The 11662-nt window shown below is 47.0% G+C and overlaps 1 pseudogene across 1 annotated transcript; it reads left to right on the top strand.

Annotated features, from left to right (window-relative positions):
• The first annotated feature begins 9621 nt into the window (after nt 1-9621).
• LOC311173739 (olfactory receptor 13J1-like) lies at nt 9622-10968 on the top strand (annotated as a pseudogene). The gene is made up of 2 exons: nt 9622-9630; nt 10042-10968. The product of its transcript is annotated as an olfactory receptor 13J1-like (transcript).
• The last annotated feature ends 694 nt before the right edge of the window (nt 10969-11662 follow it).

Here is an 11662-nt window from a genome sequence, read left to right as displayed (position 1 = left end):
CATCAGTCATCAGGGAAATGCAAGTCCAAGCCACAGTGAGATCACTTCATACCCACTAGGGTGACTATAAAAAGGCAGATAATAGCAAGTGTTGTGGAGGATGTGGAGATATGGAGCCCTCACAGATTGTAAAATGGTGCAACCTTTTGGAAAACAGTCTGGCTAGTCCTCAAAAGGTTAGCCATAGAATTACTATATGATCCAGCAATTCCACCATTGGGTTTCTGCTCAAGAGAAATAAAAACACTGTCCACACAAAAACGCATGCATGAATGTTCATAGCAGAATTATTCATAATAGTCAAGAGGCAGAAACAACTCAAACGTCCCTCAACTCATGAAAAGATCAATAAAATGGGGGTTGGGGAAACAAAGATAAATAAAATGTGGTATATCCATTGTCAGATACCGAATATTTGTGTTCCCCCAAATTCATGTGTTGACCTCTAATGTTAATAGTATTAGAAACTGGAGCCTTTGTGGGATGATTAGGTCCGGACGGTGTAGCCCTCATCGATGGGACTGGTGCCTGCAGCCTCCGCAGCACCGGTTCAATCCCTGGCCGCTGGTGAGGGTCCCACATGGCGTGCGGATCTCTCCTGCCATGCCCGCTGCTCCCCTCAGCAGTGTACTTCATCAGTCTGACTGTTCTGCTCCCCGCTCTGGCTCTGGTGAATTCTCTCACCCTCCCGTGCTTCTGACTGTACCCAGTGCTTGTATAAATAAATAAATAAATCTTTAAAAAAAAAAAAAAGGCAGATCAATGGTAACTGGTAGGGGAGGGAGGAATGAATTGCCAAGGGGTATGAGGAAACTTTGGCAATAGCAGATAAATTCATATTCTTGATGGTGGTGATGGTTTCATCAAATTATATGGTTTAAACATCACTTATCTTCAGAGACTGCAACAAAAGAGCATGCTTAAAAACCATACTTATATATGATAATAAAGTCTATTTCTTTGTGTAGATAGCTATATGTAAATGACCAGAAAAGTGTCTAAACAGATACAAAACTAATAATACATGTTATTTTTGGAGAGTGGGAAAGGGAGTGTCCCTTTTACCCTATTTACTTCAGCATTCTTCACAGTTTTATATGAATGTTCCATAATTTATGTAATAAAATGAAAGATAAAAAATGCATTTTAATTTTAAAAGTTAAATACAAGTCAACAATAACAATACATAGTTACAAAGTGAAACGACCCTATTTGATAAAGCACCCTGAAGCCTGCAGAGGCATGGACTCTAAGGACTAGAGGAGGCTCAGGGAAGAACCATCCGGATGATGACCAGGATAATATTTAGAACAATATGATGCTGGAATAAGAACAGACACACAAACCAATGGAATCAAAGTGGAAACTCAGATATAAAGCCATACATACATGGTCAACTAATCCATGACAAAGGAGCAAAGAATGTGCTCTAGAACAGGGAAAGTCTCTTCAATAAATGGTGCTGGGAAAAGTGGACCACCACATGGAAAAAGATGAAGCTAGATTAGTACTCTATAACATACACAAAAACCAACTCAAAATGGATAAAAGACTCGAATGTAAGACTTGAAACCATAAATCATAGAAGAAAACATAGGCAAAACACTACACAAGATACATTTTAGAACATCTTTGAGGACTCACCCCCAAAAGCAAAGAAAATGAATGAAAAGAATAGCTGGGACTACATCAAACTAAAATGCTTGATGTAGCAAAAGAAAGAATAACCATGAAAAGATAATCCACAGATTGGGAGAAAATATTTGCACTCCATACAGCTGATATAAGACTGAGATCAAAGATCTACAAAAAGCTCACACAACTCAACAAAAACAAAGCAAACAACCCATCCAAAAAATGGCCAAAAGAGCTAAAAAGACACTTCTCCAAGAGGAAATATAATTGGAAAACAGGTAGGTGAAAAAAAAAATGCTCAACATCACTTACAATCAGGGAGATGTAAATCAAAACCGCAATGAGATACCATCTCACACCACTGAGAATGACCCATATTAGAAAAACTGGCAACGACAAATGCTGGCGAGGATACGGAGAAAAAGGTGGGAATGCTAACTGGTGCAGCCACTATGGAAAGCTGTGTAAATGTTCCTCAAATTACTAAAAATGGATCTACCATATGACCCAGAGATTTCACTCCTAGGAATCTATCCAAAGGGCACAAAAACAACAATTCGAAAGGAAACTCATATGTTTACTGCAGCACTATTTACAATAGCTAAGATATGGAAACAACCCAAATGTGCAAACACAGATGACTGATCAGGAAGATGTGGTATATATGCATGATGGAATACTAGTCGGCAATCAAAAATGATAAACTCATGCTATTCATAGCAACTTGGATGGAGCTAGAAGGGAGTATGCTCAGTAAAATAAGCCAGAAGGGAAAAGAAAAATATTGGATGGTTTCATTTATAGGAGGGATATAGGGAAACCGAACAAAAGGGTCAGAAAAAAAAGACAAAACTTGCAGGCAAAGTATAGATCTGAGGCACACAACAGGGAAGGGGGAGAGATGGTGGCCAAAACAGGGGAGGGAAGGGCACAAGGGACTATGGTTACAGTTCACAGGTGCTGTGGTGGTGGGAGAACTAAGGGGACTACACCCGAGGGAAGAAATCAAATATTGTACAAAAATGAACAACAATGTAAGAAGATTTTTAAAGTTTAAAAAAAAATTAAAGACAATGGTTTAGGGGTGTGAGAAGGGCCAGGGGGAGGTGAGAGTTCTAGGTACCCTGACCTAGGCAGATCCACTTTGCATGGACTCAGGGAGAAAGAATTCTGTGTCACAGAGTAAGCCCAATGCCATGCTCTAGGCTCAGGGTGACACTGAGCCAGCTCCTTCCCCTTTCCCGGGCACCTTTGTCCTCTGCAGACAGTGAGGACAGGTCAGAATGGCCTATGCAGATGTTGCTGCTCAATATTCTGATTCTGCCTGTCTCTCTCCATCCAGTTCATGACCCTAATACTCTCTTTCCAGATTCTGTGTTTTCTTAAGATCACTGGAGAGCTGAACCAAGACTTCTGGCTCTTCCTGGAAAGCAACTCTGCCTATCACTTGTTCACCCATTCATTTATTTTGAAATTCATTCATTGAGAATTGCTTATACATTCATGTAATTGTTCCTCCATCCACCCATTTTTTCATTCTATAAACATTCCTGGTTTAGCACTGGCAGGGCACTGACCTGGGAGGGTGGATCCCTGGCCCTGAGCCACTTTCTCCAACTTTTCCATTCCCATTAAGATTTCTTTTTTTTTTTAATTTTTTTATTCATTTATTTATTTGTTTGTTTGTTTTGTTTATTCATGCACTGGGTACAGTCAGAAGCGCGGGAGGGTGAGAGAATTCACCAGAGCCAGAGCGGGGAGCAGAGCAGGCAGAAGGACCGAAGCACACTGCTGAGGGGAGCAGCGGGCGGCAGGAGAGGTCTACGCGCCATGTGGGACCCTCCTCCAGTGGCCGGGGAGCAGCGGGGATCGAACCGGCGGCGCAGAGGCCATGGGCAGCTTCGCAACCCAGCGCTCAACCGCTGCGCCACCGGGGAGGCCCCCCATTAAGATTTCTAAGGAGACTATGTAATTGGGTCATTGAGATATCATCCCTAAAGCACCCCAAAGTTTCTGAGCTGGGCATATTTCCCCTTCTCCCTCTAAATTGCCTTGAAGATTGCATAGTCCCTCGGCACACTGGAAGTTTTGAAAGGTGCCTCCTCCGTTAGACCTGCCTGTTCCCTGGGAGATGTCAGCCAGGCTGGAGCTGGGAGCTACCCGGGTCAGTGAGCCCCTTGGCTGCCACAGTTCAGCCTCAAGCCCACTAGAATTTCCTAATTCTACCAAACTTTTTTTTTAAGATTTATTTATTTATGCATACAAGTGCTGGGGTACAAGTCAGAGATGCAGGGGAGGGTGAGAGGATTCACCAGAGACCGAGTGGGGAACAGAACAGAACAGAACAGACAGACCGACTGAAATACACTGCTGAGGGCAGCAGCAGGCGAGACAGGCGAGGTCTGCCGCGCCATGTGGGTTTCTCCCCAGCCGGCAGGGATCGAACCCGCGCTGCAGAGGCTGCAGACAGCTTCACAGTGAGGCGCTCAACTGCCTGCGCCACCAGGGAGGCCCATCTACCAAACGATACATTTCCGAGGATCCCACGGAATCCTAAGTATTTTGTCTAGTTCTACCAATTTGAAAATCGCCATTTTATTTGATCAAGTTGTCAACTCTTGATTGAATTCTGTGAAAAGTCCAGGCATGTTTTCTCAGTTTGGAAAGCTGGAGTCAGTGTGAAAACCCGTGTCCTACATAGTGTGGAAAGGAGGCCCAGGCTGCTTCTTTAACCTGTGTTCTCCGAGCTCCAGTCAGAGAAGTTTTCTGGTCTCTGAAGCATCTTCCAGGGAACCCGGGACAAGGATCTGGAAGAGCTGAAGGTGAGTGAAAAAATGGGGATGTGGGGGAGAGGAAGGGACCAAGCAGGAGTGAGGAGTCCCAGGGAATTATGGGCTTTGGTCTCCCTCTCTAACTCACTGTGTGATACTGGGCAAGCCCCTTTCCCTCTCTGGTCCTCAGTTTCCCCATATATAACACAGGCTTTTGTCCGACCGAGCTTTAAGATCACTCCCAGCTCAGCCAAGATGTCATCTAGGCTAGGAAGAGCTCGTATTTGACAGCCAACTGCTCATTCCCAATTTGTGTTAACCCCAGGAAATCTCAGCAAGACAGGGAGAAGTTGTTTGTGGCCAGGCCAGGGGTTTCAACTTGGCCTTTGGGATCAGGGTTGGCAGGGGAGGTGAAGGAAGAAGTGACTGAGAGGTGAGCGCCTCCTCGTGGTGCAAACACAGGGTCATGGGGCACAAAGGAGAGAGGTGGCCTGGGAGATGATAAAGGAGGGCTGCCTGGGGGAGGTGGCAACTAAACTGGTTTTAGATGATATTTGGCCAGGAGACAGGCAAAGGTAGAAGGGACACTGGGGATTCTGAAGACAGCTTCCTGGCCCTGCTCTGGGAACCAGAATTCCACAGTATCCCGCCACATCCCTTCTTACCTCTTCTTCTTACAGGCCTGTCCCCCAGCTGAAGGAGTTCAGACAGAGCAGGGAGACTCAGCTCCTCAGCACTCAGGCTGGAGCAGACAAGACACTGAGCTCTGAGGTGTTTCTGTCCTCCTGGTTCATCCCTGGCAGAGTTTACTGCCTACACTCAGGACCAGTCCTTCTCTAGTAATCCCTCCATGGCCCCTACTTGGTCTGCACACACCGCCTCCCCAGAAAAGGTAGGCCTGTCTAGTCCTCTGAAGCCCTGGCCACAGGTTAAGGGTCTGCACTACTGATTGCGTGTGTGTGTGTGTGTGTGTGTGTGTGTGTGTGTAAGAGAGAACAAGATTGAGAGACCCTGTTACACAGGCACATACACCCACATGAATGACCACATGGGTACATGAGCCTGTGTAGAGCATGTATACTCAGGGCACATAGGTGTGTGCCTGAGTGTCAGCAGGTGTTTATGCATGCACATATAGGTAGGCACTTCTGGGGTGACTCTGTGTGGGTTTATGTATATTTCAACAGGTAGCTAATGGCTGCAGATGCTTCCTAGTGACATTAGGGGATGAATTATAGAATGTGGGACCATGCAAAGAAGTGGTTGTAGGGCCTTCCTGGTGGCCTAATAGTTAAGTCTCACACACCCAAGCCCTGAGTTCGATCCCCAGCCAGGGAGCTAACACACATGTGATATAACAGACCTTTTCTGTCTCACCCACTGCTCCATCAGCAGTGTATTTCAGTAGATCTGCCTGTTCTGCTCCCCACTGTGATCTCTGGTGTATTCTCTCATGCCTCCATTCCCCACACCTATGGCCTACACACCCCAATTCTTCTACACAGAAAAAAAAGTGGCTGTAGCTTGACCCCACAACTGGAGCTGCAGGAGAGCATGATCCCATCTGCACCTCACCCCCCAGCCTGACACAGTACAGGGCACCATCCACGTTCTATTAAATGGCATCTCCTCCAACAACTCAGGCTTAAATTTTCCTGCTGAATCTTGGTGGAAGCACACAGTTCATGCTCCCTTGACCCTCAATATCTCTAGTTACACTCAAGCTGATGCAAGACCATCTATCTGGAGTCACAGGGGCTAGGTCAGAGCTTTCCTTGCTGGAGAAGTGGATCTTAATTCCCCGAGTTGGGCCCAGAGTTCTGGGCCCCGTGTTTATACTGTATGAGAGGAAAGAGTGTCTACAGGGCCCACCGAGCCTGGACCTGCTGGGTTGCAGAGGCCCTCTGAGACCCAGAGAGACTTCCCATCAAGGGAGATTTTTGTGACCTTCCAAGTCGCAAAAAGTGACAAGAAGAAAAGTATGTCTAGGGCCTCCCCGGTGGCGCAGCGGTTGAGCGCTGGGTTGCGAACCTGCCCGCAGCCTCTGCGGCGCCGGTTCGATCCCCAGCTGCTCCCCGGCCACCGGAGGAGGGTCCCACATGGCGCGTAGACCTCTCCTGCGGCCCGCTGCTCCCTCAGCAGTGTACTTCGGTCCTTCTGCCTGCTCTGCTCCCCGCTCTGGCTCTGGCTCTGGTGAATTCTCTCACCCTCCCGCGCTTCTGACTGTACCCAGTGCTTGTATAAACAAAACAAACAAACAAATAAATAAATAAGTAAACATGCCTCTATAAAATTTAAAAAAAAAAATGTTTAAAAAAAAAAAAAGAAGAGAAGAGACTAAGGAAGAAGCAGGATGGAGCGAGGAGACCTGGAGGAGGCGCATGGAGCCTAGAGACATGTGAAGAAACTGCGCTTGTCTTTTGGTCGTGGACTGGGTGACACAGATATATGCCACAGTGTTGTTCACTATCTGTGATTAGAGATAAGAAGTTTTCAGGCCTTCTGCAGGCTGTTTGGATGTCACTTCCTATCCTGCCCAGCAGAAGCAATCAACTGGAAAGAAAACTGAGACTGGAGGAGTAAGAACATCGCCATCTTTCAAGGAAACTCTTCTTACACCAAGCACTGCTGGATGTACTTCACACGTGTTCATTCCTTCACATGACTCCTATTGTTAATAGTGTACCAGTGATGCGAAGCTTGGATGGAAGGACATATTAAGAAATAACTCTCTAAAAATTGGGCCTATGGCTATAAAAATATTGTCATACTGTGCTGGGTAGTCAAATGAAAAGTCTATGGAGAATTCTTTCTCTGGTTGCACTTCTGTTGAGCAGCAAGTCTTGTTGTCCTTAAAATACAAAGCATGTTTCTGTGTCCTTTGGGTAAGTGCCTAGGAGTGGAATTGCTGGACCATATGGAAGTTCTATCTTTAGTAGGTTGAGGAATCTCCACACAGCTTTCCATAGTGGTTGGACCAGTTTGCACTTCCACCAGCAGTGCAGGAGAGTTCCTTTCTCTCCACATTCTCGCCAACATTTGTTGTTGCTAGTTTTTTTAATATGTGCCATTCTCACTGGTGTGAGATGGTATCTCATTGTAGTTTTGATTTGCATTTCCCTGATTGCAAGTGACCTTGAACATTTTTTCATATGCCTGTTGGCCATTTGTATTTCCTCTTTGGAGAAGTTTCTTTTTGGCTCTTCTGCCCATTTTTTGACTGGATTATTTTCTTTGTTTTTGTTGGGTTTCATCAGCTCTTTGTAGATTTTTGTGATTAATTCCAAAGAGCACCTGCACCCCTATGTTTATAGCAGCACAATTTACGGTAGCTAAGCTTTGGAAACAACCCAAATGCCCAAAAATAGATGACTGGATCAAGAAGATGTGGTACATATACATAATGGAATATTACTCAGCATTCAAAAAAGATAAACACATGCAATTTGCAGCAACATGGATGGAGCTGGAAGGGATCATGCTCAGTGAAATAAGCCAGAAAGAAGAAGAAAAATACCAGATGGTCTTACTCATAACAGGAATCTAGAAAACCTAAATAAGGGACCAGGAAAAAGAATAACTATAAGGGACACAGAAACATTAATTCTTAAAGTCTCTTAAGCTATATTTTACTTACATTTTTCCCTCCTGTTTTGTCTAATAATTGGCTACTTAATTTTTTTTTAACTGCATTTAGAGGCCTCGTGGTGGTGCAGGGGTTAAAGTCTCAGTGCTATCAAGCTATTGCCAGCCACTATGGCATGAGTTTGATCCCTGGCCAAGGAGCTGACCCACATGGAACAGCAGACAGCTCTCCTGTCTCACCCTGCTCAACTGTGTATTTCAGTCAGTCTGCTTGTTCTGCTCCCAACTCTTTCTGGTGAATCCTCTCACCCCCCCCCCCATACCTCTGGCCTATACCCCAGTTCTTATGTGCATGAATAAATAAAAATAATTTTTTTAAAAAAAATAAAAACTGTTATTTAGATATCTAAGGAATTAAATGTTACTGAACTAGTCCTATCTATATTAAAGGGCACTAATTATTGCAAGAGAAGGGAAGTAAAAAGAAAATAAACTCTGGAAGAACCAAAAAAAAAAAGAAAGAAAGAAAAGTATGTCTACATGAGCATACACCGGGTCACCAGAGGCATCTGAGCAGAAGCAGAATCAGGATAGGCATGGGAATCAGAAAGGATTTCTGCCTGGGAATGGTTTAGATTCAGCAGCCCAAGAGCACATAAGTTCTGGTTTGTTCCTCTGATGTCAGCACCATCCCCTGCATGTGGTAGGTACTTAATCACTTTTTTATTCTGGAATGAATAAATGTGGCAGAACTCGACAGAAATAGTCTCATGCAAGAGAGGCACTGACAGGAATCTGCGCTCAGGACACACATTCACTGGCTTATTGATGCGATGCCAAGCACTACAGAACACGGAGAGGCTGTCATGTTCCTTAGCTGGTGAGAAGACTGTAGGGGGGTGTGGGAGAAAGACATCCATCCAGTGTCATAGAGAACAACCAACATTTGGGGCTTAAGAGAAGCATGCATTGACTGTGAGCACGGTGTACGTAACACACAACTGAGAGGACTAGATTCTAGATGGCCCTGCCAGGCTGACCTCAGTTTCCCCATCTGAGCACTGGAAGGTCCAACGAGTTGACCTCTGAGGGGAACTTCCCTGCTGATGCCCCAGGAGTTCATGAACTCAAAGTTCCTGCTCAGGGCCAGAGAAAACAGGAGCTTCGGAGTTAGAGAAAGAGACCTATTAAATTTTAACTTAAAAGCCCACGAAGAAGACAAATTCTAAAGGTCAGGCCACACACAGTAGCTGATGAGGCTGTCCCTAAAGGGGGACAGGTGAACAGACCAGTAACATGTTCAGTGGCCAGCAGCCCCACCAAAGCTGATCTAAAGAGACAGGTCAGATTTTTGCAGGCTGCAGAGAAAAGAGTGGGGCATTCCCAGCCAGTGGGAACAGTGTAAAGCCATGCTGAGGTTCCTTCCAGCCAGCAGGACTTCAGAGACCTGCTGACCCAGCGGCTCTCAAAATGTGGTGCCTGGGCCAGCAGCAGCAGCATCACTCAGTCCTACTGAGCCAGGAAGCTCAGCAACCTGAGCTTTAGCAAACTTCCCAGGTAAATCTGGTGCATATTAAGGTTTGAGTACCTCTGGGCCCAACTACTCTTTCCCAGACGGTGTTGGTAGAACATGTCTGCAGTAGGCTAATGGATGTTGTGTGAAAGGAGGATCCATGGAGCAAATAAGTGTGGGGGGCACAGTTGGGGGAGTCATGCACCACATTGGCAGGTTTAAGGGTCTGAGGAGTCCCATGGTTAAGAGTTTTGTTTACTTTTGCTTTGCACAGTAGTGCCTCAAATTGATTTTTCAGATTACCCACTAACATCGCATTAACACTTTCTTAGGAGAATGCTGATGCAAACCAATCCTCATTCTTCACATGGATAAACTGTAGCCTAGAGGTGTAGGGATTGCCCAAAGTCACAAAGGGAGAAAGAGAGTCAGAGCTCAAAAAGACCCCAGCAAGATGCTTCATCCCAACAGAGGCTCTGGAGGCTCCCCACTTCCTTGCACCTACTTTCCTCCCATCCCAGCTGCATTTGCCTCCAGAACCCTGCAGTATGGAGCTGCTCAAAAGAGGTCTCTGAGTTCTTTCAGAAAAGATTTTCTGGCTACCCAGCCCTGGAGCGCCGCCTGCTCTTTGCCGTGTGCTCAACCATGCACCTGGTGGCCCTGCTGGGCAACGTGGCCATGTGACAGTGAGTGTGCTGGACCCCGCCTGCACACACCCATGTACTTCTTCCTGGGCAACCTCTCCATCCTGGACATATGCCACCTTTGTACCCCTGATGCTGGTCTACCCCCTGTCCACCCAGACTATCTCCTATGCTGGTTGTGCAATCCAGATGTGCCTGAGCCTGTCCACAGGCTCCACAGAGTGTCTGCTGATCACCATCATGGCCTTCAATCGGTACCTGGCCATTTGCCAGCCATTCAGGTACCCCGTGTTCATGAGTCACCGACTCTTTTTGTTGCTGGTGGGAGCCGCCTGGGTCTTCTGTCTCTTCAAGTCAGTGAGGGAGCGCATCACCTCTATGAGGCTGCCCTTCTGTGGCCACCATGTGGCCAGCCACTTCGCCTGTGAGATCCTGGCTGTTCTGAAGCTGGCCTGCGGTGACACTTCACTCAGCAAGTCCTTCCTGCTGGCGGGTGCCATCCTGATGCTCCCTGTGCCCCTGACGCTCATCTGCCCATCCTACATGCTCATCCTGGCCACCAACCTGAGGGTGCCCTCGGCCTCTGGGTGCCACAAATCCTCTCCACCTGCTCGGTGCACCTGGCTGTGGAGATGCTCTCCTATGGCACTGTCATCATGATGTACATGAGAGCAAGGAGCCCCACATCTCTGATGAGGTCTTCCCTGTTCTCTACACCCTGGTCATGCCCTTGCTGAACTCCATCATCTACAGCCTGAGGAACAAGGAGGTGAAGGAAGCTGCCAAGAAATTGTGGGGGAGGAGAAAGAGCTGCAAGTGACACAGCAAGGCCTCCCACCGTCAGTGAGGACAAGGGGGCACATGCCCTGTGGATCTTCATCCCAGAAGAGGCAGTGCCAGGCCTTCCAGACCCCTCCCCGCAGAGTAGCCCAGACCTCTGCCCGCCCCTGCTGGCTAGGCCACCTCTCAGCAGCCACTCCCACATCTTCACACCAGGACTTGGCCTGACCTCAAGACTTAAGTCTTTTTTTTTTTTTTTAAGCACTTTAAATGGGCAGGTTTGTTAGCAAAGGAGCAAAAGAGAGGCATCTGCATAGTCACCAGTGGGAACGGGAGCTGCCCCTCCTGTTTTGCCTTCAGTTTTATTCTTCCTTCCAATCTACCCTCTGAGGTGCATCCGGAGGGAGCCCCTCTGTGTGTAATGTGTCACTCTCCTCATTGGAAGCTCTAAATGACTTCCCACTGCTCTTAGGACAAAGGGGCACTCAAATCCTCACAAGCCGGCCATGTTGGCCCTGACCAAGTCCCAGCCTTCTGCCCCAGCTCCCCCTCCAGTCACACACACCAGCCCAGTGTTAGCTCCGTGCTACCTGCACTACCCAACTCCATCCTCTTCTTGGTTCTTTTCACAAAGCAGTCTCCATCCTGGCATGTGGCTCCATGTGCAAAAGGACTGCCTGACCCTTAAGACCCAGCTCAAATGACACCTTCACCAGGAAGCCCGCTCCCCCTCT

The sequence above is a fragment of the Talpa europaea genome (genome assembly GCF_964194135.1).
Source record: "Talpa europaea genome assembly, chromosome: 7".
In the NCBI taxonomy this organism is placed as follows: domain Eukaryota; kingdom Metazoa; phylum Chordata; class Mammalia; order Eulipotyphla; family Talpidae; genus Talpa; species Talpa europaea.
This window is presented reverse-complemented; position numbering and strand designations above follow the sequence as displayed.